The sequence below is a fragment of the Patagioenas fasciata genome, chromosome 1, assembly GCF_037038585.1.
Source record: "Patagioenas fasciata isolate bPatFas1 chromosome 1, bPatFas1.hap1, whole genome shotgun sequence".
Taxonomy (NCBI): domain Eukaryota; kingdom Metazoa; phylum Chordata; class Aves; order Columbiformes; family Columbidae; genus Patagioenas; species Patagioenas fasciata.
Window position 1 is genome coordinate 130,231,532 of NC_092520.1, and position 18,037 is coordinate 130,249,568.

At 38.2% G+C, this 18,037-nt stretch overlaps 1 long non-coding RNA gene across 1 annotated transcript; it reads left to right on the forward strand.

Annotated features, from left to right (window-relative positions):
• Positions 1-1,504: 1,504 nt before the first annotated feature.
• LOC139827036 (uncharacterized) lies at positions 1,505-14,628 on the forward strand. The gene is made up of 3 exons (XR_011737215.1): positions 1,505-1,777; positions 9,927-10,102; positions 12,864-14,628. It is a non-coding gene; the product is annotated as an uncharacterized lncRNA (long non-coding RNA).
• The last annotated feature ends 3,409 nt before the right edge of the window (positions 14,629-18,037 follow it).

The following is an 18,037-nucleotide window of genomic DNA, read 5'->3' on the forward strand; positions in this document are numbered from 1 at the left end:
TTCACTTTGTACAGCTCCATCTCTCCAACCCACTGTTCTCACGTTTCTGTTTTGTTTTTATACGGAGGAGGTGAGAAAATAATGCTGGTGTGTGGGGGTGTGTTGCTCGAAAGATTCCAAGGACTAGAACAGGATTGCTGCTCTCTAAACAGTTTGAAATAATTTCCTCTGGGGGTGCCAATGGAGACCTGAAGAAGAGGTTTAAAAGATTACTTTTGATGCATATTTTAAGCACGTAGCCAGCTCAGATACTACATCAGCAACAGATTATGGTAGATCTAGGGTTTTGAATAGTTGTCCCCTGCAGCCTATTTTAATGTCATTTAATTAGAGTTTATCCTCAGCTGACCTCTGGAATACTGGCATGCTATGAAGCATTGCCAAAACAAAAGGACGTCCCTGGACACACAGGAGGCTGAAATTTTTCTGGTGGTGAAGGAATGGAGGTAGAGAATATGAACTGAAAAGCAGAGAGCAAAATTATTCTCCTGACCCACAGGGATGAGGCAGTGGGGCCAAGAAAATTAAATAAGCAAATTTCTCACTTTGACTTGAATGACCTTCACAAATTCTTGTTCAGATACAGATCTGTAGGTAAGCAACAGATCTCAGGGATTTGTAATAAATCACACAAAAGTAAGGAACCCAGGGAAGCAGAAGGTGTATGTTATGCTGAAATGTCAAGTGACAATGAGTATGCCTTATAGGACACAATGGTACCATATGAAAAGTTTTCAGAATTGTAGAGTGTGTTATGCCATACAGCATGAGTTTGGGACCTCTATGAGAGACTTTGAAGAGACATTTATCATTCAGTTTTTTACAAGCCTCTGATTTCCTGCTATTCCTTTCAGCTCACATTTATTCTCACATCTCAAGTTCTCTCATTAGCTCCATACCACTATTTTTTCAATAATTATCCACACCTCGCTTCTTTATAAAGTAGAATTTTATTTCACACCTTCGAGGCATGGGGCTCTAATGATGACAGAAGTGGAAGCAAGCCATTCCCTCTTTGGGACATTCATAAATATCTTGAAGGTCTTAAAACCATTCAAACATGAAAACCCTTACAACCATTGCTGATAGAATCTATTTTAGAGTATTCCAAAGCTACCTTCACAGTCTTGGACAATGAGACTCTTATTAAGTACTTCGATTTCTAGGTGGAGGGATAAGGAAAAAATAATCTGCAAATGAAAATGTAATGTCTCTGCAATCTTTGTCACAATGTTTTTCACTGGTATGTCATGAATGTCTGGTGGTTAGTGGGTGCATGCATTTGGGCTAACCTATATAGTTTTAGTGTGTCTTCTCTATTTTCAGTTGATGCACATAGCTAAACTTAGCATAATTAAATCTTTTAATAAACAGTGGTCTATATAGATATACAGAAAAAAAATACTTAGATTTTTCAAAATTATTCCAGGACATATTTTACAGTTTTCTCTGACAGCTGGCTCTGTATTTCTGGTACAGCTCAATCACTCTTTAGTCAGATAAATGAAGCATCAGATTTTCAAAAGCACTCAGCAACTGGCAAAACTGGCAGGCAGAGATTTAATATATCCTTCTTTCTCCTTCAGATACTGCAGGACTTGCCCTGGCACCTGTTCTTGTCCTTCCCTGCCTCTTTGTCAACACTGATGCTACCTGACTGCTAATCCTTGAACGTAGTGCTGATACTTTGCAGATACCAGGAAAACCTTCCACTCTGATGGTTCCAGCATAAGGATGAAAGTTTTGGTCCCGCACACCTTTGGAAATCTACCAGATGGTTGGTGTCCTTACTCCTCCTTTTATGTTCTACATGTGATTGAGGAAACTGTTTTGAAAACGCACACCATTTGCTCTAATCTGTTTTCTTCTAAAGAGAAAACTATTTGTCCTTCAGGACTTTTTTTACTAGTCATGAGTAGAAGTTATTCCTTGCAAGAATCATTTAGCAATATCAGTTGAGAGTCTGAAAACAGCTTTTACACACACAGATATATGACCAGTCCAGTTTGAATAGGGGCCTCTGTGCAAGTTCCTTTTGATACTCAAATTCACAGGAACACTAAATTTGAGGAATATGAGTTTTCATACTGTTTATGGGACAAATTCTGCCCTCAGACATGCGAATAAAAATCCTGATGACATCTGTGGTTACCTAAGATTGATAACTAGCCATTGGAACTGAGCTTGGGAACATATTTCTGCTCCTGTTTTGTTAGATCTCAAGTGAAAGAGTACTGTCATAAAGAAAATGTTATGGTAGTAAAAGTGTACTTGTAACAAAGCCAGGAGATGTCAAAAGTGTCTTCTGAATGTAAACGTATCATGTATAAGTACATGTGAAGGTCACAAAATATTACAAGTGGAGTTGGGTAGTGTTCAAGAGAAAATGGAAAGGAAAGCATTTATTACTTCAAATTTCCAATAAAAGCAGCCTCAGGCTGAAGTAGGTAAGAATTATTTCAAACATTGACAATTTGGCATAATTTCAAGTAGGAGGCAATAGCAATACTCCAGTTGAAAAATAGACTGGAAATATAACGATGAATAAGGAGAAGAGAAAATATTAAAAAGGAAGGAGGTCAGGTAGAGGGCTGGCAGAGAAGGTGAAAAAAATGTGTAGCAAAGTTCTGCACAGAGAAACATAGGGTAGCCATGGAAGGCAAAGAAAAGCAGCAATGAGAAGGCTGAAGAGAGAAGATAAAGTAGAATAGCAACTTGTGTCACAGACAAAATTTGTATAGCCTGAATCAATGTTAAACTGTTATATTTATTACACTAGAATGTTCTCTCATATAAAACCGTATCTTTCCATTGGGCAGCTTTGACCATCTCTTCCCCAGTCACTTATTCACGTGAGGAAGATTAAGCTAGAAAATTTCACCTTTCTTAATACCTTGCATCTTGATGAAAGGAATAAGGCAGGGCATAATCAGCCTGGAAAAGACTTCTCCCCATCTATTTGACCTCAGACTTTAGTAGAAAAACTAGGCATCAGGTGCCTTTCTTCTTATTTGGAAAAGTGGGGAAGGAGTTTACCCAGAGACTCGGAGCAATCATTGGGCTGTAAATCCACTTCCTAGTTGGCTGAGAACATGCTGTATCAAAAATCTATTCCTGCTCCAATACCCCCACCAAATTTTGTTTGTTATCTGCCCAAAGGAAGATACGGGGCAGGATCCTTTAGTAGTATCACTTTGCATTGTTCTTTCAAGTTAACAGCATGATATAAACTGATAAATCTGTGATTTTTGCCCTTTTAGAGAAAACTGCCACATCTGATGACCCAAGGCTAACTAGTTCTCATGATCTTTTTTTTTCTTTTCTTTTTTTTTCTTTTTTTTTCTTTTCTTTTCTTTTCTTTTCTTTTCTTTTCTTTTCTTTTCTTTTCTTTTCTTTTCTTTTCTTTTCTTTTCTTTTCTTTTCTTTTCTTTTCTTTTCTTTTCTTTTCTTTTCTTTTCTTTTCTTTTCTTTCTTTTCTTTTCTTTTCTTTTCTTTTCTTTTCTTTTCTTTTCTTTTCTTTTCTTTTCTTTTCCTTTCTTTTCCTTTCTTTTCCTTTCTTTTCCTTTCTTTTCCTTTCTTTTCTTCCCTTTTCTTCCCTTTTCTTCCCTTATCTTTTCTCTTCCTTTCTTTTCTTCCCTTTTCTTCCCTTTTCTTTTCTTTTCTTTTCTTTTCTTTTCTTTTCTTTTCTTTTCTTTTCTTCCCTTTTCTTCCCTTTTCTTCCCTTTTCTTCCCTTTTCTTTTCTTTTCTTTTCTTTTCTTTTCTTTTCTTTTCTTTTCTTCCCTTTTCTTCCCTTTTCTTCCCTTTTCTTTTCTTTTCTTTTCTTTTCTTTTCTTTTCTTTTCTTTTCTTTTCTTTTCTTTTCTTTTCTTCCCTTTTCTTCCCTTTTCTTCCCTTTTCTTCCCTTTTCTTCCCTTTTCTTCCCTTTTCTTCCCTTTTCCTTTTCCTCTCTTCTCTTCTCCTCTCCTCTTCTTCTGGAATATTGAGACATTTACTGGTTTTGAGTGATGTAAGTAATATTATTGGTCAGAAAGTCACACCAACTTCCTTTGCCTCAAAATATGCATTATGTTTGGCAATCTCTCCATTATCTTAATGCATCTTCTATCCCGACTATTTCTCACAAAACTGCTAGTAGTTTAAATACTTCTCTTATTTCCTGCAATTTGGCCATGTTAATTCTGAAGATTTTGAGCTTAATTCTCAAAATACTTTATTTATACTTTTCCTCCCTGGTCCTTTAGCTTTCCTCATTAACTCTTTTCCCCATGTATCATCTTCTTATCCTTCTTCAGGAACACTAAAGCTTTCCAGTCTACTCCTGGGAATCACTGCAGTTTTCAACCATTGATGCTAGGTTTGAGTGAGGAAGGGTCTATCAGAAGCTGAACTGATTCAAGATACCCACTGCCACAAGCCAAGAATATATATACAGGGCTCAGATAATTCAGTGTTAAATTATAGAAGCCTTGTCATGATCTGAATCCTTAGCTATGCTTACAGATAATGAAACACCAGAGAACCTTGTCTCTTGCAGATTAATCACCAGAATGTTTGTATTTTTCTAAGGTTGTAGACTTAATTTTATTTACCAACAGAAACTCTGATTTTGCAGTCCAAAAACAGAAAACCTAATCTAATTTTAACCAAAATGTTCCTGCTTTTTTTTTTTTTTTTTTTTTTTTCCATTGTGAGTGCTAAACTCTTAAACTCTTAAACTTTAACTGGGTCATCTGGAAGAAAGTCCTATTCTGACAACTTCTATAAAGGCCACCAAAGTGGGTCTCCAATTGTCTGTGGATTAGAAGAGCTAAGCAGGCCATTGCGAATTGAGATTACTCCAGCGGCAGAGATAAGAGGGCATAATATCATGTTATGTCAGACACTGACCTGCATAAGTGATAGTACAACCTTGTTCAATTCCCACCTAACTTTCTGAACCATTACAAACCACATGCACTCAGAACAGACAACAAAATACCTCTGAAGTTTGACAACAAATTCTTCTTCAAGTTATTAGGAGCCTAAGAAGTGTTATGCAAAATATTTTCCCATATAACATAAGAAAAACATGGATATACTGTAGTGAGTCCACTGAAGGGCCCCAAAATTATTAAGTAACTGGAGAGCTCTCTCATATGAAGATAGGTTGAGAGGGTTTGATGTGGGAGGGGGCAAAGAAGATAGAGTCATGCTCTTCTCAGTGGTATCCAACAAAAGGACAAGAAGAAGTGGGCATGATTTGAAATACACAAAATAAAAACATAAGAAAAACTGGTTTTTAATGTTAGGGTGCTCAAAGACGTTTTGAAGTCTTCTTCCTTAGACATATTCAAAACTGAGTATAAATGGCCCCAAGTAACTTGCTCTAGTTAACAGTCCTTTGAGTAGGGGATTGTACTAGATGACTTCCAGAGATCTTTTCCAAGGTCAATGATTCTGTGATTCTGTGTGATTCTGGAAGATCTATGAAAATCACTTAGGTAGCTCCACCAGGTCCAGCAAATAGCTGTCAGACTTTTTGTTTTCTCTTTCATATTTCTCCTGAAGCCCTGAAAAGAAAAGATATATATGTATACTCTCATACCAAAGTGGTTTGATAAGTGCAGCCAATGCTGACAAAGAAAAAAATATGTTGAGAGAAGTGAAAGACTGTTCTTTGATTCTATTCTTGAGTGCTCAGAGGAGAGAAGGTGTATAATTTTGTTTGAAGAGCTAAACCTCATTATAATGCCATCCCCCATAAGCTGTCAATGGGTAGAAAATATTGCATCTGGGCACACAGCTTATCAGAAAGAAAGTGAAGTAATTCTCTCAGAATCATGAACCCATCTTTACTCAAATGCAAATCACCAGTTTCAAGCTATCTTATAACTTTCTGCTCTTGCATGACAGCTTTTAGGAAACTTTCTTTTCTGAAAAAAACTCTGCCTTCTGCCTTATATTGTTTGCTGGAATCTTAGGTGGAATTTCTGTATTTAAATAAAAACCCATTTCTGTTTCATCTGTCCTGATTTTCTCTCTTGCTGGATTATTTGATATAACAGCACGCTTAGCAAGTCTGAGGTAAAGACCAGATAAGTAAAAACATTCCTATTCATTCAAACAAGATGTTTTATTGCTTTGTAATTATAAAATCTTAGTTGTTTCTTTTCTTCTTAAGCTACAGTCTGTGCTTAAACTTTTAAATTGCTGTGTCACATAAGGTCAAAGGAGTTTTTGAGATTACTCCTCTCTTTTCTTTCTTTGCCAGGTGGCAGGCACTCTGTTGTCTTGGTTTCTGTCACTTTCTGTTTTTTCACCCATTCTCAAATTTTCTTTCTTTTTTTGTCTTTCCTCCCACCTTTTTTTGAGGGATAGACTTCTTGATTTCTTGCTAGATTGGAAAAGGTATGTATTTGCCTTCTTCAGTGACATGCATAAGGCTTTGGGAGCATTCTTGTAAAGCATTATAACCGGAAGATCTATGAAAATCACTAAGATGGCTCTGCCGGGTCTAGCAAATAGCCATCTGTCTTCCTGCTTTCTTTTCCATAACTGTCTTATACAGTAAGTCATGCTGCTATGTGTCTCACTTTTTCCTGTCGTGAACAATTTTGTCAAACACATGCACGTGTGTTCAGCTGTCGCTGTCCACAAACAACCAACTGTAATTATGATAGTGTGTTGGCAATTTTTTCCTCCAAGTTTGGTATTTTCCTTCCTCTTCCATTAAAGAAAACTGCCAAAATGCTTCTGCCTCCCACTAAAACATGGAAAACAACGAAGTCTGATCAGTACTCACATATGTCATGAGCTGAGAGCAACATAACATATTTTCCAGAACCAGTCTAGAACTTATCAAAAGTGAGGTCATACTTCTTTACAATGTTGCCTGATAATGGTACCAAATAAATTAAATACAGTCAGGCTTTGGCCAGGTTGTAGTGTAGAATCAGCACTCTGAGATGTCTAAGATGGTGATTTTTCTGGCTGCAAACAGAGCTAAGCCTCTTGGGTTATTGATCTGATTGAGGACTTTGGCAGAATCTGGAGATTCTGCTAGTTTGTCTGTGGTCCCTGCCAGAGAGAAGATCAACTCATTTACACTAAACTCTACATAATGCGGATATGATTGTGTGAGGTAGGTGTTAATGGTCCCCATCCTCTCTCTTCAAACTAAATAAAACTGAAGATGATAGAAGCAAAAGATCTGAAATTGAGAAGTACATTAACTATATATGTGTTATACTTGTATTTTCTTTCAGGGAAAAAACATCTCATGAGTATTTCATGCATAATGGTTTTGCTCCTAGGATTCAGAAACCTGCCTGATACAATAAAAAACCCCTGGAAATACAGACATATTGGGTATCATTTTTTGAAATTAAGAGAAGTCAGTATTGCAGAGGTATTAACAGTTTGCATGACAGTGAAAGCTTGCTTCTGAGAAGGGAGAGGGAAGGAAGAATATAGCTAGTACCACTAAAGGCAAGGCAAAGTTTCCTTAAGGAAAGAACTTTTGATACTAGCTATTTTTGTTACAGAAGTGGCCTAGAGCAGCCCATCAAGCTTGGAACCTCATTGTTCTAGGTGTTGCCCTTCAGTTCCTGCTTTGGTAGTTTGCTGCTAAATAGATGACAGCAAAGCATTATTTCCCTGACTTTTGCTTTTATACTTGTGCCACAGAGCTCAACTGAATTACATGCAACATATAACAAATTCCAGGAGGGCTGGGCCAGAGCCAGTTTTCAGGTCTATTTCAGTAGCTGACAGGATCTTGCTGTCCATAAACCTAAGAACTGGCATGCTGGAAATAACTTGAAACAAAATTCAAGCTGCTAGATCAAAACAGTACATAATTAAAAACTGAGGATTTAGAAAAAAAGTGATGCAGAATTAGAACTTGTTGCAACTAAGCTCATTTATGTGATCCATTCCTTTTCATTAGGAACAATACATCCTACAGTGTGGAAAAGCAAGAATAGAATGGGTGGGTTTAACATAAACAGTAAACCACTACAAATCCAAATGAAAATGTTTTTATCTTTACTACAGTCTTGGGACCTACAAGAGGTTTGACAAAATATTTAACTTGCAATGACAGAAAAACATAGGAAAGTGTCACATTCTCTCCCTTGTGCCTGGTATATTCTGGAAATACATAAAAATGATGATTTATAAGTAGTAAATCCATGTGTGTACCAGCTTCCAAAGAACTACCAGCTTGGTGAGGAGGAGAAAGGAAGCCTACAGCAATCTGAAACACAGGGGATTCATGTTAGAAGTCAATTTAAGGCATGTCTTTAAAATGGCATGTGAAAGGTCATGTTCATCTCTAAGACTATGAGCTCAACCACCCAAACAAAAAAACCTAGCAACAACAACAACAACAGAAACAGCCTTACGTCACAGTGAATCTTATAATGGTCCATCAAAATTATGATTGAACAGAAGTATAAACCTTGAAGAACAATTTTAATGAGAAGGCTTATTGAAGCTTCTAACACCTACGGGTGAAAAACACATGGTTAGAAGTGCTAGATTTTCAACTTGTCTCTACCCCAATTTACTAGATGATTTTATCTATCTTTCAGTTTTACAATCTATAATATTAATATCTAAGTTATTATTAATCTATAATATTAGCCTGCATTTTGGGTTGTGGAGACTCAGTTGATGGCGGTACATCCTTTGAGCTGTACATGTTTAGAGACAATACAAAAGTCTCCCTGAGTGAAAGTATCATTTAAAGCAGTTCTTATACATGACACAAGGATGGGAGAGACCACTTGGATTATCATTTCAGCTACTGTAATGGGACATCATCAGGTGTTACAATTATATTTGTAATATCATTGTAAACATCCATACACTGCAAACCTATATTATACTAGTCATCCCATACACTGCAAAACAAACATGCTTCATTTCCCAGTACAATCTTACAATTTGCAGTACCAAAGAGCAAAAAGTCCTCAAACTGTGGTTTGCAAAAGGAAGAGAGCAGAAGAGATTGAGGGCATGGTCAAGGAGAGAGTATTGTCAGATAGAATAGCCAAATCTTGCTTACTCTCTAGGGCTGAATGTATTTTGTATATTTTTAGATTAGAATTTTTAAATTATTTTGATTCTTTGAGGGATACTCTGTCATATCTAAAGGCTGTTTTATCTTCAGTACAACTATAGTTATGAATGAAAGGCACACAAATTCTTACATCTGAAAACACCCTAAAAGGAAAGCAATCATGAATTGTCCTTGTAACAAGATTTCATTAATTTTAAGTTTTAATTGTCATATAAGACTGAACTTCAAGGTCGTCCTATAGTTTGTGACCATTGCAGAAGTTTGTAAAAACTTTAAAATATAAATGTACTAATCCAGATATTCCAACATGGCTTGTTCCTGTGCTCTCAAGCCTGGTCATCTTGATCTCTGTGCCATTAGTTCCATCTATATACACAGCTAATTAAAAAAATGCTTGTTAGAGACTAACAGTTCTGTAGACGTAGTGATGATTATTAGTATAGTATAAGTACTGTTACTAAGAAGTGTGCTAAGAAGTGTGTTGCTGGTGAATGAATTTAGAAAAAAAATAGTTTACAACTGACCTGATTTCTCAGGGGTTTTTTGGTGGATTGTTTTTGGTTTTGTTTTTGTTTTGATTGGTTGATTGGTTTTGGGTTTTGTGTGGGGTTTTTTTGTTTTTGTTTTTGTTTGTTTGTTTGTTTGTTTGTTTGTTTGTTTTTTATAATAGATGTGGCAGTATTCTGACATCGGGCCTGTGAGAAACCACAAGAGGCAACAGCATGAGAACAAGTGTTGTTGGAAATATACAAGACTTATGTAATGACTAATTTAGCAAATCAGCAAATGCTTGAGCAAACATCATAGTAAGTATAACTGCAAGTCTGAATTTATAATAAATGTCTCTCTTCACACCTTAAAGAGGGTCTGTGCTTCATTCGCTACAAATGGCACCCTGAACAAGGGACTTTCAATGTGGCTGTAAAGGCAGCAATCGCTCTGGTAGCAAAGCCCAATCGAACCGGGACCAGGAAACAGAGCCAGGAAACAGAACTGGGAACCAGAAATCACAGCACACATGCCCATCACCGAGAAAAGGTGAGCGACTGGGAACCATGGGAGGGACATTATCCCTTGAACAAAAAGAAAGCCTAGATGTCCTTCAACATTTATTAAGAAAGCAAAATCAGGAAGTATCAGTAGTCTGATTAGTGACTTTATTAGAATGGATTGCTAATCATGTGCTGGACCTTCCTATAACTGGTACATTTCAGTTGGAGGCATGGCATGAAGTTGGATGAGAACTATTTGAACAGGCAGCAACCAGAGATAATGCTGCTTGTGAACATTTTTCTACTTGGGGGAAACTTCTGACTGCTTTAAAAGTGGCTCAGAAGGAAGTAATTGTGCAGGTAGCAACAAACTGTGAACCTTCTGCTCCCCCCTTGCCAGGAGGGGGATCCTGTAACTGTATCAGGTGAAAATGCACTAATCACAGATGCAGTAGTGGAGAAAGGGCTGGCTGATAGCAAAGCCCCTGCATGTACGTTACAGTGAACCCTTTTGACAAAAGATGGTTTGTGGGAAAGGCCCGACAACCCCCTTGAACCTGGCCCGATGGACTTGGAGCCAGAGCCTGATTTATTCCCCTGGGATGTTATTTTGCAACCAAAAGTGCATACTAATTTAACCATGTGGGATAAATCAGAGAAAAGGCTTTGGAAGTAGGACACTGGAAAGTGGTTACAGCATGCCCTGTAATCTATTGTGAACGGCAAACTCCAGGCTTTCAACAGCTTCCATACGATGTTGTAAACAAATTACGGACATTAGCTAAAGAAAATGGAGTTTGCTATTTGTTATAAATTTTTTTTTAAACATTAAGCTCCTCCTACATACTTACCCTGCATGACTGGTGTTCTTTGTTGAAAATTATCTTAACCAGTAGTCAATATACTGTATGGCTACCTGATTTTCAGGAGAACTGTAATGTAAAGGCTATTGATAATGCATATCGGCAAAGAGGGATTGATTGCAGTCATTTAGCTGGGGAAGGTGCTCATGTTTTGCCAGAGAATCAAGTTGCATATCCCAGAGATATATATGGTGTAATAGCAGAACTAGCAATGAAAGCATTTTGGAAGTTACTGGAGGTTGGGAGAGATGCCAGTACGTCCTTTTCAAAAATCTTTCAAGGATAACAGGAACCTTATGCACCATTTTTAGACCATTTGCAAACTGCTTTGGAGCCACAAATAGAAAATGATGCAGCTCGTGAGTTGTAACTAAAACAATGGGCTTTTGAAAATGCTAATGCTGATTGCCCATGTGTGTTACAGGGTACTAGGAATAGGGAAGGGTGTACTATAGCAGACATGGTGAGAGTGTGTCAAAACATACGGTCAACTGAACATTGTACTAGCTCTCTAGCTAACACCTTAGGAGCACAGTTACAAGTATTGGGAACAAAACTGAGATCGAGATGTTTTCGTTGTGGGGCACTGGGTCATGTAAACAAAGATTGCATGAAGTATACACGCCAGACTTCAAAGGCTGTATCTCCGAGAGATTGTCCAAAATGTGGAAAAGGCAGGCACTGAGCGGCTGAATGTTGCTCAAGGGTTAATATGAAAGGGGAGCCAGTTAACACTTCCCATGGTAACAGTGTTATACAGCAAATACCGCTGTCAGCAACAACCGGTGAGTAGCAAGATTGTTTTTGCTGATGCCTCTGGTTGCTCACATAAAGTTGTAATTATGTGGCTAAACTCAGATACACAGTGTTGGGAACAGAAGACAGAAGAAAGAGATGAAGGGTCAATACAAATTCTTGATGTAAGAGCTGTTAGGATTGGTTTTGAGGTATTTTGTAATGAACCTTTGAATGTTATAACTGATTCATATTATGCACCTGGCATGCTTAACCGCCTAGAAGCTTCTTTTCTTCAGGAAGTGGATAATCCTCTTTTGATGGCTGAATTAAGAATGTTATGGTTTCTAATAAATCACAGACATCATGATTTTTATGCAATGCACATCCACTCTCACACTGCCCTTTCAGGACCTCTTGCAGAAGGCAATAAGAGAGCTATGCCACTTATTGTACCTAAAGCCTTTGAGCAAGCTAAATTATCACATAAATTCTTTCACCAGAATGCAAGGTCTTTAAAACAACAATTTAAAATTACAATGGATCAGGCCAGGAGCATTCTTATATCCTGCCCTGATTGTCAACAGTTCACACCTATGCCATCCAAAGAGGGTGTTAATCCATGAGGGATTACTGCTAATGAAGTTACTGCAAACTGATGTAACGCATTATTCTGAATTTCGTAAACTCAAATATGTACATGTTTCTGTAGACACTCGTTCAACATTTCATGTTGCTACTGCACTCACTGGTGAAAGAGCACATTATGTCTGTAAACATTGGTTAATATGTTTTGCTGTTTTAGGAGTTCTGTGATATATAAAACCAGAAAATGGTCCAGCCTACTGCTCCAGCAAAGTTTGCTTCTTTTTAAATGAATGGGGCATTTCCCACATGACAGGAATACCTCACTCACCAACAGGACAAACTATAGTAGAACGAGCTCATAGAGACCTGAAAGCTATGCTTACTGAAAAATAGAGGGGGGACCCTGGCCTCTTGCCCCAGAAGTGTTTATGGAAAGCTTCTTACATTCTGATTTTTTTAATTGCAATGATACTGGGTGTAGTAGGTATGAATGGCAACATAGTAACAGCATACCAGAACAGCAACGTCCTTTAGGGATGGTAAAAGATCCTGTGTCTAAGGAATAGTCAGGACCTGTTGATCTAATAACCTGGAAAAGGGGCTATGCTTGTGTCTCTGCAGGTTCCCAAGTGAAGTGGATTTCATCAAGATGTGTACAACCTTATGTTGCCTCCTGGTTGGAGTCCTCGGGTGGCCCCTCGACAGAAGACTGATTCAGCAAGAAAATGTATGGCTTACCTTAGCTAGCTTAATCCGTGCAACTACTCTGTGTGCTTCTTTGTCCACACAAACAGATCCTTTTTGTACATGCTTAGTAGGAGTGCCAGTAATGGAACGACAATTAAGTACCTTATATAATGGAACTGTTAGAAGCAATTGCACCAAGCCAGGAGTTATGCAGTCATGGTGGTGGTGTCAGGATGTTTAGAAACAGACTGCTGGGGAAAAAGCTACATGGTACCATGATAAATTGTACAAGTTTAATGATTTTCCTGCATTGCCCCTTGAACCACAGGAGTTTGACATCATGGGAACCTTACAAGCACCTATTTACTTTTATCTAAATTTCACATGTCAGTATCCAAATAGTTTAGGATTTGTTGTGTTCCCTACATGGATATATGTCAATCACTCCCTGTGGTGCAATATCACAAGTGTCAGTCAAATCACATCCCGTAGGTTTATCTGAGGATTTGGTTTTGATCTGTGGGCAGTGAGCATGGAAATGCATCCCAGGAAAAGCAGTAGGAGGGCCTTGTGCCTTCGGACAACTAACATTCTTTCACCCTGACATTTTACCACACAATAAAGCCATACAGCAAAAACGAGACATACATCAGTTCTCAGGTTCCTGTAACTCAAACCAGAGAGTTTTAGCAAGCCTTTTTTTGTCTGTAGGAACTGTACATGCTCTTGCAACTCTTAACCAGCTAGGCTGCTGGCTTGCGAAAGAAGCTAACGCTACGAGCCTAGCCCTGAATGGTCTTTTCACAGATGTCGATGCTATAAGACATGCTTCACTACAAAACCGAGCTGCCATTGATTTCTTCTTATTAGCTCAAGGTCATGGTTGGCAGGACTTCAAAGGAATGTGTTGCATGAACCTCAGTGATCATTCAGAATCCATTCACATCAGTATAAGCAAATAAAAGGAATTAAGAAAGCAATTGCAAAAACAAGATGATGGTGATTTTTGGAGTCTGTTCTCTTGTCTGGGGGGGTGGTCAGGACCATGGGCAAAGTGATTAATTATGCTTGTAATGTTTATATGTGAAGTCTTGTTGCTTATTCTGATTTTTATACCATGTGTCTTATCTTGTGTACAATGAATGATTGAAAAAAGCTTTAATTGTGTAATGGCTCTGCAATTATTAAACAAAGAGGGGGAAGATGTGACAGTATTCTGACATCGGGCCTGTGAGAAACCACAAGAGTCAACAGTGTGAGAACAAGTGTTGGTGGAAATATACAAGAAGTAAGGACTGTATACTATTTGATACATCATGGACACAGGGATTGATATGGCATTGATACAGGATTGATACATTAAGGACAGGGCGGTAACTTGTGGTAGACCAAAAAACACTTTTATGGCAGCAACTTCGGTGAGAACATAAAATGTATTGGTTATGTAATGACTAACTTAGCAAATCAGCAAAAACTTGAGCAAGCATCATAGTAAGTATAAATGCAAGCCTGAATTTGTAATAAAGGTCTCTCTTCACACCTTAAAGAGAGTCCATGTCTCATTCACTACAAATACACAGATATATTTATTTGCAAGAAGTTACAGTCAAAGTGTAGCTGTGTAGCTGTGCCAATGTGCATACTCAGCACAATCATTCATTCTCTGGGTGACTGAGAAATTCTACAAATAGTTTCTGCTGCCTGAGACACTAATGTGAGACAATAGATTGACATGATATGAGGTCATTGACTGAACTCCTATTTGCCTTCACAACAAAATATTTGACAAACCATTGCAGAAGCTCTCCAAGTGGGAATTTCAGACAGTTCTGGAGATTTCCCCAGGCAGCTCCTGCTTTGTGTAAGCCAGTTGACAGACACTATTAGTGTGGTGTTGTCTCAGAGATGCCCTCAGGTGATTGCTGCTGTAGAACTGACCAAACAGTACATAGATGCTTGTAACTAGTCACTAGAACTGTTCTTGCAGATAGAAAAATGATCACACATAAGACACCTAAACTAGGTTTACACACATGAGACTGTGTACCAGCTGTATAATAAGAATTCAGCAGAGCAGCAATTCAGTGAGGCTCATCTGATTCAACTGAAGACGCCTTTGCAAAGACACTTGCAACAGAGACTTACAGTGTCACTGTCCAGACACCATGGGACCAATCTGTTTGAGAGATTTTGTTTCCTATGTGAACACTATCTTATGCAAAAAATCCCAATAAATCAGTATTTTTTAACAAACAATTGGTATTATAAGTGTCTGTAACACCCATTCTCATGTACACCACCTCCATTAGAAAGTTCATTTACAGAGGGGGAAATGTGTGAGGCCAAAACCCTATGAGAACCTGGCATTTTGGCTCAGAAGCAAACTTCCTTACAGAGAGGTAAAGACCTACTGAACTGACATGACTAGAATAACTGGATTGGCGCTGGAGATCCAGAGTCCAACCTTTGCTATATTGCTATGGGGTTAGGGATGTAACGTTTATTAGTTAGAGTGCAATTAGGCAGGTGTTAGGAAAATGCATGTAAAACAACAGAAGGATATTTGCCTGGTAACTCACTACACTAATGAATGTATAGCACCTCGGAGCAGTCTGGAAGTTTTTCATCCATCTTAGCCTAAAGGAGGAAAACTCTACCTTCAGGAACATGTGGGACCAAGCTCATGTGGCCAGAACTGGCACTCTTAACAGCCTACTCCTCCAGAACACTGGCAGTCACCTGCTGCGTTTGTGAGCAAGGAAAGGGGAAATAGAAAGAACCACTGCTCTGTAACATTGTAGTGTTTTATGCATCAGTAACCACTCTTTCACAAAGACAATAAATACCCAAACTCTTTCATGTGGATCCAATTATTTCATAATAAATAATGAATGCTTTAGTGTGTCCTGATCTAAAGTACAACAAAATCCCATGTTCTGTCTTCTGGAAAAAGTGACAGATTGGGGTTTTTTTGTTTTATTTTTGCAAAATGTGCAAACTTTTTGGGGTAGCTCTGCACTGGCTTTGTGGGGAAGGTCTATTTTCCAGAAAGGCGTGCAATTATTTCCATTGAGACTTCTACTTCAATATCATAAGGATCAATTTGAATGTGCATGCCAAAGTGGAATAATGGCTCAAGAGATTATGAGAGCAACAGGGGTTTTGATCCCTAGATCACTGAACCAGAAATTTGCTGAAGCTGGTAGTTACAGAAATAATTGTCCTCTATTGGGCATTTATGGGAATGACTCTATGAAATGAATTGGCGAGCTCAAGATGCAGCTCAACGAGGCAATTTTCTCAACAGCAATACCAGTTCTCCATCATTGCCTTTTTTGCTTGCTATCCCACTTGTCTGTGTGGATGCAGGTCTTTTTTTTTTTTTCCCCAGGGAGTATGGCATTGTGCTCTTGGAGGGTTTGCTTTTTTTCCATTTCATGTACTAAATTAATTCACTGTATAGCTGAAAAAAGAGCCGAACTAGCACAACGTTGGGGCTGTTGGAGAGTAGGTGCAAAGGGAGAGGTACAGAAATCTCGCTTTTAGCACTTAGAAAAATGTGACCAAACCCACAGCTTCAATCCTGTATTTATGGTGGAGGTAGTGTTTTGTTAATGCCTGTACCAGCAATTTCAGTCAAGATTCTAATATTATCCTGAATATGCCAGTAGGTTTCTGTACATGGCCACTGAAATGCTATCTCACTTTTGTTATGTTATTCTGCCACCTGAGGGCTGACATTTCAGAGTGATGGACGGTGAAGTTTCTGGTAAAATGAGATCCTTAAAAGGAATTACCATGTGAACACCACCAGGGGAAGGTATGGGAATAGCATCTGAGGAGGAATAAGAAAGAGGAGTTTTAAACTGTTTAGAATTTGCATCCTGAGTGATGCTGCTGTTGTGAGTAATACTGAAATGCTGAAGTTCATTATATTGATGCATTTCTGCTAATTATTCTTACTGCTCCACCCATAATATTCTTCACAAGCAGGAGTTCCATGGATAAATCTCAGGATCAATTTTTCAGATTATTACATTTATTTTCCAAAATGTAAACAGCCAAATTTCCATGCAAGACAAGACATCACTAAGCATACCCCCATGCCTTCATACTGTCCTCAGTTGTGTGGTGTTTGGGAAAAACTCAGAATGCTGGAGGACATGTTGTCTTTTCTTCAGTTCCTTTGTATAATTTAAGGGACTTTTTTTAGCCCTTCAGACTGTTTACAGCTCCTGAAAGTGCCCTCAGGTCCTTGATCACAGGCTAGATAACCACAAGCATGTATTAAACATCACTGTTTCCCAAGAGGCCTTGAGTCTGCTGGAGGTTCTCTGGCTTAAGTCAGCATTTATGGCTGATTCAGTGGGACAAAGCAAGTGGAACAGGAATAAGAATATGACCTGTTGGATGATAGTTTCTTTTTGAGCTACATGATGTAGCAATGTTGATAGAATTTTTTTCAAGCTAATAAAACCATTAATACTTTTCTTGAATAGAGTCCATTTCATTTAAAGTGTCCCTTCACTGGCTGAGAACTGGAACATAGTATAAATTTGGGGAGCTTAGAGATGTGTAAGCTAGCCATATATGTCTAAGAAGACACATACAGCTAAACTAAAAACTACATGTTCAGCCAGTAGCTAGAAAGGTGAAGGTTGTTGTTTTATTTAGAAGCAACCTGAAAATTATACTTCTGAATCCTGTGTGAGGACAACTGCTAGGTCATCGAGACTGCTGACCATTAGGCAGGTTATCTTGCGTCTCATGCCTGAAAATCATGGGCACAAATACTGGTATGCTTTCAGGAACCAAAAATGAAATTGTGTCTAATAACAGCACAGATACTCCTGAGGATAGTAAGTTAATGTGAGATACTACACAGGATTGAAGGAGAGAGTTGATATCTTCAAGGATATGGCAGCTATTAGAGAATCATGTAGAAATTAGTCATCGTTATCGCACAAAAGAGACCAAAATAGTTCAGCTTATTTAGTATGTCAAAGCAGAGGCTGAGAGGAAAGCGATTACTCTGTTAATACACTAGAAACAAACAGAAGACAAAGTTGACACAAAAGCAAAAAGGCATAAAGTTGCTATGCCTAAAT